The following is a 16250-nucleotide window of genomic DNA, read 5'->3' as shown; positions in this document are numbered from 1 at the left end:
GGAGACACAGGATTACTCGGGATACCTATTACGGACGAATTCAGCCTATCGTTCCTATCAGAGCTGAATAATGCGAACGCTATTCCTGAAATGAATTTCGGTCTCTAAATGGCTTGTCCTCCTTTCGTCGACGTGTATCTGCGAATATCCGCTGATTGATTCCTTAGAAACCATTCCATAATTCAATCAGCCATTCAAAGAACAGGGCAAATAAAAAATAAAATACAAAAAGAAAAAATCAGGAATTAAATTTTAAAATATTTAATATGTGAAAATTCAGATGAAATGAAACTCGTCCAACCGGCAATATAACGAGAGTTTATGTTATCAAGTTTAATTTTCTAAAAATTAATGAGCATTCTCTATATTACATTATATTCGAAATATCCTGATAAGCAAATTAAGTAAATAATTAAAATCGCAAACTGGGTTACAGCAATCACAAGAGCAAGCTGAAGTGTGGATTTATAAAAATGAAATTGCATCAACGTGATTCGTGAATCTGAATCAAGCGAAACCGTTTGTGAACAGGAATTATGAGCGGTCTAATTAAGCCCATTTCTCGGGTAACGTTCGTTAATGATCCAGTAACGCCGTTTACATTACATTACGTGGCACGTATAGCGCACGTGTAGAGCTGAAGTGCTTCATAACTGTTCATTGTTTGGTCTAGCGTCGAGCAAACGTTGTTAAACCTTCGACAATACCTAAAATATGATTTTATAAATGCTCGCTTTCAATACGCACTGATTATTCTGTCTGTCAAACTGGAATGTTGATTGAACTCATCAAGGGAGTACAAAATGAATTGTACCTACTGTTTCCATAATATGGGTGAAAGATAATAATTTATAAAAGCCTTCAAAAATAATTTCAAAAAGCTATTTTGCTTTGAAAAACGCGTAGTTTATCTTGTAGAAAATTTTATGAAAATTAAAAAAATGATTGCCTACATTTATTAGAGAGCTACGCAGCCCACAAGTCTTCTCATTTGAATATCCTGTTTTTTAAGCTTCATCTGAAATTTATTCAGAATTTTTTTTTCATTTGCATGCATAAAGTAGAATAAACGTGAAATTGGAAGTTTTCCCACAGCAAATACATTGTACACGTCAAAGAGAAATACAGGGAAATATCGTGGAACAGTCAGAAGATGCCTCGCGGCGTGCTGGTTAAATGGTTGCGTGTGAAAAGGAGTACCTAACTTTAAATCCCCCCGACGAGGAGGCGCTATTACGAATGCATTTCCGTGTGTTTTGCGCTTGCATATGTATTTGCGGATTCCACCGAGGCATCCCGTGCGCAGATTTCTCGCGTGCTCCGCCGTTACAAAGTGTCAATTACGCTTTAAATTAACCTTCACGATCTTTGGAAACTGGAATGTAGACCAGATGCGTGTAACACTTCCTGCTAATTGCTGAACGTTTAAACCTTTGACAAAGTTTTCAATGCTTTTCAACTGCTCTCGAGTTTCAACCGTTCAACCCTTTCGCTTCTACGAAGTTCTACCACTGTAAAGTGTGGTATTTTGGCAATTTAACTAAATTTCTAATATAACAAAAGTTGAATGAGTTCACAGTATTTATTAATCATTGCATAAAAATGAAGGAAAAATTTGAAATTTAATTTAAATTTAAAGATCTTCTATTTTATCCATTATTTTATCTATTCTTTGTAAGGTGTCCCGTCGAAAAATATTTTGAAAGAAAACCGCGATAATGGTAAAGTATGAAACAGTTTGCAAAGATCTTTCAGCAAAGAAAATTCCACAAAAGGAAATCGAGCGGGATGGTATTCACGTAGCGAAACGCTCATGAATCAAACGGAGGCAAGTTCGCCCTTCGATTGTTCACGGATTACGCGAGGGTAGACGAGGCGCGATCTGACACACGCGTGTACGTGAATAAAGCTTAAATACCCCCGGTATCGAAGTGGACGCGTGGGAAGCCGTATTTGCGATCGTAAATCAAGCGCCAGTTGAAACATTCTAATCTATTCCAGCCGGCATGTACGAGCTCTGACTATATACGTAATCTAGGAACCTAGTGTCCGTCGTTCGGCTATTTATAGAGGAGGCAAAAATGGCCCGTGTCGATATATTGATTCGCGCCGACCTCTGTCTTCGGCTCTCCCCTGTGTACAGGGTGTCCATGCTGCCTCTGAAAAACCCTTTATTTCCTAACTTATTGGAAATAGAAAAAATTACACGCTACGATAATTAGCATAAGTAGGAAGGGGCAAATTGTACCTGGTTCCTCTAAAAATATGTGCATTTTCCCTCTCGTTATTCTATAATTCAAAAATTTTTTAAATTTTAGAATTGAAAAATTTTCAAATTATCTTTGCACCTTCCTCTTTGCAATTTTTATATAACCAGTTTTATATATGGCACACGCGTACATATCCCCTCGGAAACCGCATCGTCTACCGTTTACATTTCTGAATTTCAATAAAACTCTGTCCTCCAGCGACGAATTTACCTTTCATCTCTGTCACGCGATATCCGGCCCATTTTATCCCTGTTCTCCGTCACTTTCAACCACGGAAATCAGTTTCGCGGTGATTTTAGAGTGACTTAAATACGATCGTCGGAGGAAGGTGAATACCCGTTCCGAGCTGCGCAGGAAATTTTTCTCTCTTCCTGTGAAACGTTCGAGGCTGAGAACAGAAGCGTCGTTAGAACTCCTTTTTCTAGATGGAATGAAAGAATGAAAGAACTGTGATATTGGTTTTTTTAATGGATATGTCCTGGCGTTATGATTTGCTTGAATGGTGGCGCGGATTTGAATTCGAATTTGTAAGACTGTGTTTTTTTAGAAGAACGTGAATTCGATTAAGTTGGTGGAAATTTTAGGTTCATTGAATTTCAAAAATATCATTCATTATTTTCGGTCTGAGAAAATACAGATTTCATCGACGTCGATCTTCGTTGGCCCATGGTGGAATCTTTGGCAATACATCCGTCGTGAAAGCTATTGTTAGGAAGTAGCGACGGTTGTCGGGGATTACGGAATATCGGGAAGTCTCGATGCAGGTAGGGGAGAAGGAAATGCGGCGGTCACAGGAAATTGGTTTCGTTTGTGAAATTCCTGATGCAGAAAGTGCCTCGAAACTCTGAGTCGTTGCGCGGATTGTCGTTGCTCCGCCACTCCTCGACATCTTCCTTGCTCCTTGTTGACACCTTGCGAATGCTGCTATAAGGAACCATGTCACAGATGTTCCCAGAGTTTAGATTTCGGAATATGCAGGGGGTAAGAAGATTTTGTGTTATAAGTTTCACAAATGATTTTGTAAAACTGACATTGACATTGAAATTCAAAATTAAATATCGCATTTGTTAATTATTTTCTATACAATTTATGAATGTATTTTGAACGTTTCACCGATCGATTTTCTGCACATTCGCAAACACTATCCACGAACTATCCACTATCGTGCAAGGAGACTGTCTCCGAATATTGTCCAACCACGAGGAGGTAATTTCAGGAAGTGCGAGACTCGAGTTCAGAATCAACTGTGAGACTACCATAGACTGTGGTTTAATACTTGAGGTACAGTAGCTTGTTTGATAGAGACTGGAGGAGATGAAAAATATTTGCGTAGGGAAGGAAGAAAGGAAGGAAGGATTTAAGGAATAAAGGATCAGCCAATCGAATTGTTGAATTGTCGAATTGTTGATTGCTTTATCTCATTGACAAAAATCAATTACCTAATCCATTATAAAAAAAGTATCGTGGTAACTAATTATTTACTGTAATTATATTCTGCCGCCAATTTTAAAATACATAGAAGCGCAGGAAAATATTCAAATTTAAAAAAATTTTTAAGAAGACGTATACCTATCTTTATTCCAAAAATAAGAGACTATTTTTCTAATCATAATATTATTACTTTTGTAGCAGACCACCTATACACTTGTGTACCACGCGAAATAAATAATGCATAAACGTCCACCAACGCGATCCTGATAAAAAGAGACCGCGTCAATAGATAGATGGTCGAATGTCAGATCCGGGTTTGGATTTTACGAACTTTCGCCCGTAGAAGGTTCGTTAGTTATGCCAGCATAGCTGTCGATAACGTATGTTCTTTCTATCGGAACGTGATACTGGATCGTAGCTGGTCAGACATCAGCTCTCCCACGCGCTTTTAGTTACCGCTCTTAGTTACCGGTACGTGGCACCGTGTCCCTGATGCGATATTTTGTTGCGAACAAAAGTGTACTCGTGGAACATCTGCCGATACCACGGACAACGTTTTCAGGAACCCTTTAAACGGCACCGTTGCCAGTGAAATAAAAATAAACGAGAAGGAAGAAAGCACAGGGCGGAAGTCAACGAACCGAGAAAGCGAACTCTTCCCTTTCTTCCTTCCTTCCTTCCTTCCTTCCTTCCTTCCTTCCCTCGCGTGTCCGAGTATTATCGATGATCCCACGTAGGCGCGCAACGACCGATTATCGTGTTTCGTCGTCGAACGATCGACGAGAAACAAGCCCGAGAATGATTTTACTTGCAATGAATTACGAGATAAATTGTTAGGATAATGCACGGCTTTCGACGCAGGGCGGATACCCTGTCCGTTGCTATTATGTTAATTTTCATATAACACTGTCTAGTTAGTTAGGATCTTTTAATTTCATACAGCTAGAAATTATGAAATTATAATAATTAAAATTTTTTTTAAATGTTTCATTTATTCATTGAGCTCTGAAATTGGAAATTATCGGTTTTCATTATTAAAAATTGAAGGAATACCTTTTTTACTCTTGTATGATTGTAATTTCATTCGTTTGATCAAAATGATACTAATGGTATATTTTTATTAAGCTTCAATTTTTCAGTGGTCGGTTCTTGTAATTAAAATATTGATTTTCCTGTCTTGTATGTATATGAATATTTTTATAACTTTGTTCGTTTTGTGACATAATTAAATGGGAATTATTTTTAATATTTTCATTTCTATCTTCATAATTAAATGATTGATATCCTTATCATTTTTAATGATTGCTATAAGAAGTGATGTATAATAATGAATGTTAATTGTGCGTAAATACCTAAGTACGCCTTTAGCTTTGTACATGTATGTATAAAGTATCTTTTGATGAGCGTCGAACACGAATATCGATTATCGGATTAATTAAGCCACGTAATTTTCACGTTAATTGTGAACGAAGTACCAGGCAACGATCATTGATACGTATTTCATAGGAAATGCGATTTCTATGTTGCTGTCAATAGCCTTACAACGTTGAAATTACGAGACTTATCGGTAGCAATGATAGCTGATAATACTATTATATCAAAAATACAACTAAATAGCATTAATAAATGATATTTTCTCAATTATCTTTAGGTATGTACATTTTGTATTTGTTTTTATTGCAGAAATAATATCTTAATTCAATATTCTAAAATTTATATTTATGATAGATTGAAATATTGACTGTGTACCACAGTTGGAAGACCAATACAATATCAGTACCCATCACATGGAGCATCAATCTTACATTTACATGCAGAAAATTCACATCGGATATATTATTTTTCAATAGACTTCGATTCCTTTTGAAAGACACATTGGATTGATGCTCTCCCTACTTATCGAACCATTGTTTCAATTCGTAACAGTTTCCCAGAAAAATAAATTACGTTAGTTGTAGCAGGAAAATCGAACGTTATAAAGAATGATAGGATAAAACGGTATAGCGGGCCGACGATTGGAACAGTCAGCCGTGAAATTCATCGAGCGATTTATTCTCCAGTAGTGTTTGTCGTATTCGATTGTTTCGGTTTACTGTTGTAAACAACGTTTGACAGCGTTCCAACAAGCTTCGAAGGAAAACAAGGCATCGAGAAAAATCACTAAAAGCCAGTTCCTATGGGTGTAAAGCGAACAAGGCAACGAATACTCTTCAATCTAACCACTTTTATTCGTTCACTTTTAGGTAAATTCATTTGCAGAGGATACGTACCTACGCATTTACCTATGCATACATTTTTCTACTTATCGAATCGTGCTTCTCCAGAAATAACGATAATGTCTCGGGCTCTGCCCTGTAAGCTTTCCTGGATTAACCAATTCCGGGTTAACTGGGTGCAAAAAAGAAAGATGCGACCGAAGGTAAGTTGAAATTTCTGCCAGTTTCTCACGGCATTACGTTTCGTCGTGTTGCCTCGCGTCTCACCTGTAGCGAGACGTTCCCCGGTGAAGTCGTTTCCTCATTAAAATGCAAAGCAACTCTGAGGGAAATAAAGGAAAACAAGCTGGTGTACGCGAGTTACAGTGGCTTCCACCTCTCACCCGTTAAGTATGAAGCATTCCGTACTGGGAAGCGTTTTAAATGCCTCCTGCCTTTTAATTCGATTAAATTTCACCAGGATTTTCTCGTTTACCCTCAAATCGTTTTCATTGTGTGAAACGATTACAATTTCAGGAGGACCTAGGCGAGAAATTTTGATTTGTTATAAAAGTTTCGCAAAAACGCTGATGGAATTTTTTCATTTACGAGGAAATTATATTTCTCGGACAGAGGAGACGCGATTTCCCGTCGTGGAAGAAGAATTTTTGGTAAAATCTAACGTGTGGCGATATTATTTCACGGAATAATCGTCCGAAGACGTTTGAACCGGTAATAAAACCGCAATTTGCATTCAGATTATGTCCCTTCCTTGTGATTCGAAAACGATTCAAACGTACCATTTAATACCCCTCAGGATCTGCACTTTCATTAGCGCGGACCTTACTCTTTCTTCGACTGGCAATTATCGTCTCGATGGTTAAAAAGAAAAATCAATTAAAAGCAACGATTTCCATTGGCTCGAATCGAAGTGGTTGGATGAAAGGGTTGAGAAATTGGTATTGTGGTCGAAGGTGGCCGTGACGTCTTTAGCAGGGAAACGCGCAGGATAACGACCAACCAAGTCAGAATTCCAGGAACGCGACCCGTCCTAATGAATTGCCTACTCCATTTGCCGTGCACCGCTGTGAAGCTGGTGCAACGTGCAACCACGTTGGAATTACTTTCGCTCGATCAGTGTAGCTTCCATGGAGAACGGTGCGAATCCAGGAATGGTGCGAACAGCGAGTGTTCTTGACTTTGCATCTTGCTCGACACTCGGCTCTTTCTCTCTTTCTCTTTGAATTTTTGTGCGAGGTGAAACAGGTTCGCTACATTAATTAAAAATTGCTTAACCCCTTCGCTACTGCAGGCAACTATAGCGATTCAGGATAAGTCGTTTTGTATTCCTCAAAGAAAAATTTCAACGATCCGCAAGGTTTGAATAAAAATTTTCTTGATAGATTGGTTATATGATTCAACAGGAAAACGTTTCGAATAGCAAAGTAAACGGGGTCGAGGTAGTTCGTGTAAAGCAACGTTTGTAGTTTGCAGAAGCGTGGAAATGGTATAGAATATATCAAAGGTGTTCCTTAAATACCACAAGAACCTACGTTTCCTTTGTAACTACTTTTTCGCAGGGACGAGCATAAATCAGAATTTCAAGGGGGTTTTTCAGCTCGTGTTGGCCGGTATTTAAAGTTAAGCCCCGCGCAACGATTCACGGAAAATTAACTTAAGCCGGCTGCTCGTCGTTATATTATGGTAGCAGTGTAAAACGGGTATGAAGATTCTTTTTAATTGCATCCCGCGACCGAGCTTCTTTAAGTTTAGTGCCTTTCGAAACGCTGGTTAATCCTTTCCATCCCACAAATGTTTATTTATCGTGTAAAAATAATTATAATTCATAATTAAAATTCATAACTGGTCTTAGAGAATATTCAAATCTAAAATAGTAATCAGAAAATAATTAGTTTAAATAAAATTTTTCTAAATATTAATACGTTTTCGAATCCAATTAAACTTTTGTATAATATAGAACATGAACTTCGAATACATACATATTTCATATGAATAATTACTGTATCGTGGAATTTGAATTTCACCGTACATCGTCTTTAGCAAATGGGATTAATGTAAAGACAGAATATCCTTGGGGGATGGAAACTTCTAATCGACAGTTGAACGTATGACAATCGTATTAATGATTTAGAATTCGTAGCCCAGTGCTAACCAAGAATCGTTAGTCGCCATTCCAAGGATTGATGCTGTCGTCATCTTCGTCGTTAACTTCGTCGGGAAGTTATAAACTGCCGGGCACAGGAGATGCATGCGAATGGTCGATTTTAGCCCATGTCGTCGACACGAGCGCGAATTTCTTCGTTGCAGACACTGGGCTTGCAACAGAGCCACGGTAAGGAACATCCAAAATAAAACAATTGCGTTCAGAGACACTGCCAGTTTCTTTTTTTAGAAAATATATTTGCCATGAATAGGAATCTTACCGTGAGGAAAAAGAGAGGGTCAATAAAATCAAACAAAAGTGTTCGATTTTCTTTTAAGAGACTCCTGTTTCCTTTCAATGCGCCATCAGAACAACGAAACAAAGCATTGTGAATTCGCAATATGCATGCGCGAACAGTTGCAATCTGCACGATATTTTCGCAGTAAGATTTCTTGGTACGTAGAAACATGATCGAAAATGATAGCTCGAAAAAGGAAAAAAAAAGTAACGAGTGAAATGGCAATAGGGACAGAAAGGAAAATCGAGATAGAGCGTTTTCGAAGTTCGATATTCGCGTTTAGATGCTCGGGTGCATGTCCCCGTCCGCAAGCTGTGCATACAAATGAACGGTTTCGGATCGTTTCGACGACGTTGCGGTCACGCCTCGTCGTTGATGCATTTAACCCTTTCTGGACGATCAACGATCATACGTGCGCCTGTAAGGCGAGACATGACACATTTTCTAGGAACTTGTATTTATATTATGCGAGGATCAAGTAGCGAAACGTTGTAACTTTTATGCATAAGATTCTTTATTCTTTATTCTTTACAATTTTTATTATGGAAAAATTTATAATTATACTTACAAGTATTTTATTTTTTTTGTTTCAGGTAAGAGAGCAGCAGAGTTACGCTAAAAGAACAATCTTATGTGATATCAAGTAAGACTTTTAAGAATTATGTACTCAACATATTATATTTTAATATTTTAAATTAAACCTTTTCGATAATAATTGTGATAAATAATTTATTGTTTTGATTCGAGAAAGCGAAACATCCCTTAAAAATAATTAATCAATGATTGAATTTACAATGAATGATCAATTTTATTAGACTTTTTGAAAACAAGTTTTTGCAAAATTGTTACACTTTTAGCATAAACTAAACTTACAAAATCATGAGAACATGATAGAACTAAATAGAACAAACGTTTATGGCATGTAGAAAGGAAAAAATCAGTAAATCGGATTAACTGGATCGGAGTTCTAAGCTGGATCTCTCGCCTACTTTAACCAATTAAGTTATCCAGCTTGTCGTCGAATTCTTTTCTTGTCCAAGCTTGTTAAATTCAAGTAATCTTTTTAATACTTATAACACAGAGTAATAAGTACCCATTTAAAATATTCAAACATTAAAATACAAGAAATTTTCGTACATTTTGTTGATTATTAAGTAACTCAAATTTTCCCGCGTAAGCGCTTATGCCCAAGTGGTGGGGAGTCACAGTGATATATGGGGCCTCCACTCGCTGCAGCGTCATTCCCCTCGGGACCGCCGAAGGGGAAGGTGGGAGCCCGGAAAGGGGTAACCTCTGAGGAGGACCCGGAACCCGGAAATCTTATACAAGGGGGGAGAATCACCATTTTCTCTGTAGAAGCGTGATTTGATCGCAGGTGTACATAGCGGATTCATCGACTAATCTTCAATTCCTATTAAGTTATAAAATAACAATGACTATCCATTTCGTTTCGAAGCGTCGAATAATGTGTTAACACTGGGTGTTAGTTGATCCTTGAATGCGGCGTCGTGAATCATCCTGTACACCTACCTATCCATCTATCTCGTTACCTGGCTTCCTATCAATAATATATTATTCAGAAGCACGCGGGAGTTCCCAAGAATGCCGTTGGCTACACGCCAAAGATCCTCAACGACGAACCTGATCTCTCGACCTCTCTCAACGACACCAGACGGATGTACGTAAGTATGTATATCCGTATGACGATTCGTCTGCGATTATTCACGACCACCCGCCACGAATAAACGTAGAAAACGTATACAGTAATGTACGACTCCAGATTTAATCGCTGCTACCCTTGAAACAAATGGGTAATCACTTGGTGTTGATCATTACCGTGAGATAAGTCGCTAAATGGTGAGTGTTCTACTTTTAATTCATTTTTCAAGGATTTAAATGATGGAATGTTAAATGAAAAATCAGAATAGTTAATTTCCAAATTTTTTATTTCAAGCTTTCAATTTGCTATTTTACATTATTAGTATCTATAATAGTAAGATTATTAAAAATCATATTTTTCTATTTTTCTCTATTAATTAATCGAGTATATCTAATTTGCAAACCGCCAGTGATTCCCATAGCCCCAAACTTTAAATTTATTTTCCATAGGTTTCTAACAATATCTCTGTAATAAAGAATTTTTATAATAAATTCTCAATTATTAACGAAGCATTAGCACGTTTACTTTGCTTCTCAAGGGAAACTTAGTTTATAGCAGTAGCTTCATTAAATCTTGCCAAAGTACATACGTGAAGCTCGTTTTCCGATAATTTAAGTATATACTTTCACGTGCCGTGTGATTTTTGACGAACTTTAATTCACGATGAAGCTTTCGAAATACCTATTCTACCCTGTTTATTTTGGAACTTTCATGACAGTTGTTCGAAGCTGTTTAAACAACGTTTAATCAACGTGTGAAAATCCTGGTAAGTAAATTATAAAGTTTACGGAAAGGAAGCGCAATCTCCTGGTATCGGCTTGCCGTTACACTAAGCAGATTATAGTTACGTGTTACAACTTATTGATTAAATTGAGCGAAGGGAGGATTACGTCGAGGAGGTGATTAAATTTTTTAATTGAGGCATTTAATATCGATTGAAAGATCAGTTTCATTAATTATTACCGGCAAGATACATGCTATTAATTATCGGTGTCTTAATAAATTTCCTTTTAAATGAAAAGTAATGCATCACTTTTAATGTATTGTATTTATTATATAATTTCATAAATTCATTTCGAAAGCGTTAGATTGAAAACAAAATAATATTTGTACAGAGTTTCTCATTGAACGGTAAAATATCGCAGAAAGGATGAAGGAGATTAAAGGATTTGTCCCGACATAAAAACTGGATGATACGAGAGAAAATTGACTTTTCATTTTTACTCCCAGGTGAAAATATCTTTTACGCTCCGTCTCGCTGCTTGATCGTCTGTTATGTATAAAGAAGGAAAATAAATTTTAAAGTGGAAAAGACAAACTAAATCAGCATATAATGAATCAGTGCAATATAAATAAAACGTGATTTATAACAAAGTAATTTATTTAATATTGGGATGTTTTGCTACATATATTTTCTTCTGAAACATTTTCCTTTATAACAAGGAAAATTAAAGTGATTATTCAGAATGAAAATATTAATAGCTGTGATAGATTATATTCCACCTCTTTGAATAATTTCCAACATAAAGTGAAAGGATTGTACCGTGCGAAGGACTCGCTTTTCAGATTCTCCTTTTTATCGATAGCGTTAATTACAAATCGTTCCTGAGCCGTACGCTCGAATTGGCAAATTTGCGGCGGAATTACGTTCCCGAAAGTTTTAATTATCCAAGGGACGTGCCGACTCCACTTCATGAAACACCGTTAGCAGTGGTACGTGCTATCAGAACAAACTTTCACGCGATAGTTTGCGTTAATTCCAGTAAATACAATATCGTGGAGTAAGCTCACATTTGAATACATTGATGTTGGATAAATTATTCAAAAATTATTTTATAAAAGAAATGATACGCGACAATTATTATTGTATATAAATTTGAAGTCGTAAGAAATCGAACAGTGCGAAGAAAAAGGAATTTCGTATTCCATAACAGCAGCACATAAATCAACAGTCAACAATCTTTCACGTATGCATTCCATAGGTGTTCTCCGTGCAAACACGTGTTCGTAATTTACAGTTCTTTGCGTTTAGCCTATAGAACTCTTTTATACGCCAGTCACGACGAAATTCTTCGGTGTTGGTAATGTTATGCACGTACGTCTATTACGACTGGCTTGCAATCAGCAGTGACTACAGATACATAAAGACTGGACCTGCCTTTGTTCGAGAGGGAACATGATTTTGGAGCTGCCAGACATCCCCCAGGTGAGAGAGCACAGCTGAGATGACATTCGTGCTTGTTTCATCAGTGCCTCTTCTACCGCACCCTCGCATTGTCAACTCAGAAGACACAACTTTAACTTCCTTTTATTCTATTATCTTAGAAATTAGTCAAAATTAGTATAAGATTGAAAAATTGTTAAAATAATTGTGAGACAAACTTGTATACGATCCATACGTCTTAATAAATAGATCATTTTAAAAAAGTAACTAAGCTATTATTTAATTTACCTAATTTCCTTTCTGAGTTATTTATATACTTACAACAAGGTGCGCCCTCCTCAGTCTTATAGCGACCGCCGAGGGATGCGGATGAACCTATCAAACGTACATATACTTCTAATTTATTTTCAAAGTTTATCCAATTTACTTTATTTATTTTTCTCGCTTATTAAATAAGCTCATCAAAGGGGAATAAAATTTATGATTTTATCCCTTTTCTGGGCCTCGGCTGACCACTCCTTTTGTTTATTATTTTATCCTTCCTTATGGGCCAAACTCCACCCTTCTCAGTTATTAATTATTTTATTCCTCTGTATCGATCAAGGCCTCCCTTCACAGGTATTTATTTTTTTCATTCCTTTCATGGTCCTTGTGGAGACTACCCCTAAATCACGGTATTCTCATATCCCTGGTGAGGTATACTTCCCTCACATTCCACATTTCTTAAATCCCAGTATTCCTTGTGTCCCTACATCTCTCACATCTCTGCATCCCTTACACCCCGGCATCCCTTATATTCCTGCATGCTTTCTTTATATTCCTGCATGCTTTCTTTATATTCCTGCATCCCTTACATCTCCACGTCTCTTATATTCCTGCATCTCTTAATCCTGCTTTCTTTATATTCCTACATCCCTTACATCTCTACGTCTCTTATATCACTGCATCCCTTACATCCCTGTATTCCTTATATTTTTGCATCCCTTATATTCCTGCATCTCATAATCCTGCTTTCTTTATATTCCTGCATCCCTTACATCTCTACGTCTCTTATATCACTGCATCCCTTACATCCCTGTATTCCTTATATCTTTGCATCCCTTACATCTGAGCAATACAGACGCTCTTGTATTGCCTCCAGGAGCACAAAATTTGAAATATTTTCCCCGAAAAAGCGCCCCCTAGCGGGAAAAATGTGAACTAAAATCTCGATGTTGAATCAGCGCCATCTGGTTTCGGAAAAAGGAACTAAATCATGTCGAAATTTTGGCCCTCTAGCGGGAAAAGTGTGAACTAAAATCTCGATGTTGAATCAGCGCCATCTGGTTTCGGAAAAAAGAACTAAATCATGTCGAAATTTTGGCCCTCTAGCGGGAAAAATGTGAACTAAAATCTCGATGTTGAATCAGCGCCATCTGGTTTCGGAAAAAGGAATTAAATCATGTCGAAATTTTGGCCCTCTAGCGGGAAAAGTGTGAACTAAAATCTCGATGTTGAATCAGCGCCATCTGGTTTCGGAAAAAAGAACTAAATCATGTCGAAATTTTGGCCCTCTAGCGGGAAAAGTGTGAACTAAAATCTCGATGTTGAATCAGCGCCATCTGGTTTCGGAAAAAAGAACTAAATCATGTCGAAATTTTGGCCCTCTAGCGGGAAAAATGTGAACTAAAATCTCGACCTCGAGTCAGCGCCATCTGGTTTCGGAAAAAGGAACTAAATCATGCACCATTTTTGGCCCTCTGGCGGCAAAAATGTGAACTAAAATTTCAACGTCCGATCAGCGCCCTCTGGTGGCAAAAAAATGAACTAAATTTTGCAAACCAGGGATATAAGTGTTGCGGAGATGTATGGGTGCAATGATGTAAGGGATGCAGGGTGATATAAAGAAAGCAAGGAATGCAGGGGTATAAGGATTGCAGAGATATAGGAGATATAGACATGCAAGGGATGCAGACATCTAAGGGAGGCAGGGATATTAAGAATCAGGGATATAAGGTATACAGAGATGTAAGTAATACAGGGACGTAAGTGGTGTAGGGATGTAAAAGTTACTGGGATGTAAGGGATGCAGAGATGTAAGGAAAGCAGGGATGTAAGGGAACCAGGTATCTAAGGATTGTAATGATGTAATGCAGAGATGTATGGGATATAGGGGTATAATTAATGCAGAAATTTAAAGGATACAGAGAAGCTTCCAATGTGACCCGGAAAGAAGAATAAAATAATTGATAGTTAAGAAGGATGGGCCCCGCGAAGCTTTTATTTGATTATTCCTAAATACATATTATTATAGAGTGAAAAATTATTTTGTAATGTAACAAACATATATATTTTTTAAAAATGTTTTAACAATTACATTTTGAATTGGTTTAAAACAAAGCAATTTGTTAAGAGAACAAGCTAAACGTAATGTAATGAATTGAAATATACTCTTATTTAATTCTCTTATCTTACTATTAGTATTCCCATTACTCGGAATAAATGAGAACGGAGCTTAATTAAATGTTTTCACAGCTATATAGCCTGTACTTTATAAGTGACAGTAAAAATTTCCACCTTCTTGCGTTAATTATTGTTAATGTTCAAGACAGTGTACTACAAAGCAAACTCGTTGTTTGTATATTTTTTGCATGGACAAGGAAATGAAATATTAATGAAGAATACTTTGCAGAGAGCTAATTAAAAGTTCCTTCCGTTGTACCATTAACAATAATATTCGTAGAGAAATGTAAATTTTTATTCTATTAAAAATCTAATAAATTATGATAAATTAATTTGAAATACATTTATTCTTAAAGGAAAGGGGGGAAAATTATCTGTCCATCATCCTTATTAAAAAGAGAAAAATATGTACAAAATTTCTTCGTACAGCAGATAAAAAAAATACAAGTAACTGAAGCTATAAACATGCAAGATAATAATATCGGGTTTAATGACTTCACCTTTCATTTCCCCGGCAAGTTAATCGCTTTTGCTTAACGCTTTCGCAATTTATTTCTTAGATTTTATTATCAAAGTTAAAGTTATCAAATGAAAAATGCAAGTAACTTTAATTACATCGTTGCATATCAAATGACAGATTTTGAAACACAGAAAATCTTACATAATTTAATTACCATTATACTGCTTGAAAATTCTATGAAACTATAGAAGCAATATTCCAAAAATAAAAGAAGGCAAACTAATTCTACGTAATAAGTCGGAACTCGCTTTCGAATCCCACGCGTGTCGCAAGAGGAAGCAGAAATTCCACGATATGTTCACCTGGAGGCAATGTATCCGAACATGTTGAGCACGTACCCTGAGAAGAGAAGAGAAGAGAACTGTATCGTCCCACCAGGGACGGAGGCTCGCGAGTTAGAGACTCAATGATACGCGACAGAGGTTTCCTTTGCATATACTTGGCGATAGGGACGTTCCCGGCGGCGCTTATCGTCACAATTTATTGCCCGGTTTCCGGCTACGTTCTCCAGTTCAAGCCGACGAGGTTCGACGTTAAATGACTTCGCGGGATTTCAATATATGTACACCTAGCGGGGTTCAGATGCGAGAAGGGGTATCCTCGTGCTCGTAACCTGGAATCAAGATAATCCTTACCGTTCATGACTTAGTTGGCGGTGCCTTTCCTGTCTGTCGGAGTAATAATCATACGCCAAATAACAGAACAATTAGACCGTTCCTTGTTTACTTTGAAGGACTTAGAAATGGGATATGGATATTGAAAATAAATATAATACGAAACGTGACAGAAGCTTATGGAAGGATTCGATAAAGGCGTGCAATACCCTTTCTCGTTCACCCTTTTATTTATGTTTACCGATACCTATGTTTCTCTTTCAATCCTTCCGACTTCGTTAACGTGATTCTATCTACGCGCTTTGTACCGGTTTCGTTCCTCCTCAATCCTCCTCGCTGACGCTTACCAACCGCCCTGCTTGCTCCGAGATCGGACTGAAAGTTAATGCCGATCGTATTTTCGATACCACGATCGATGTTTGTTTCTCGTTAATAGCCTGTCGACAATGTTACCCATCGCTCTCATCTTCGTTGCTTCTTTATTTTTATCGC

General features: G+C 37.2%; 1 protein-coding gene across 16 annotated transcripts in view; it reads left to right on the top strand.

Moving 5' to 3' along the window:
• The window catches only part of LOC117604130 (uncharacterized), a 95859-nt gene that overhangs the window by 31374 nt on the left and 48235 nt on the right, over positions 1 to 16250 (top strand). The gene's annotated exons all lie outside the window — the stretch shown is intronic.

This window comes from Osmia lignaria, chromosome 11, assembly GCF_051020975.1.
Source record: "Osmia lignaria lignaria isolate PbOS001 chromosome 11, iyOsmLign1, whole genome shotgun sequence".
Taxonomy (NCBI): domain Eukaryota; kingdom Metazoa; phylum Arthropoda; class Insecta; order Hymenoptera; family Megachilidae; genus Osmia; species Osmia lignaria.
Note: the sequence above shows the minus strand (reverse complement) of the source record. Positions and strands in the feature narration are given on the sequence as shown.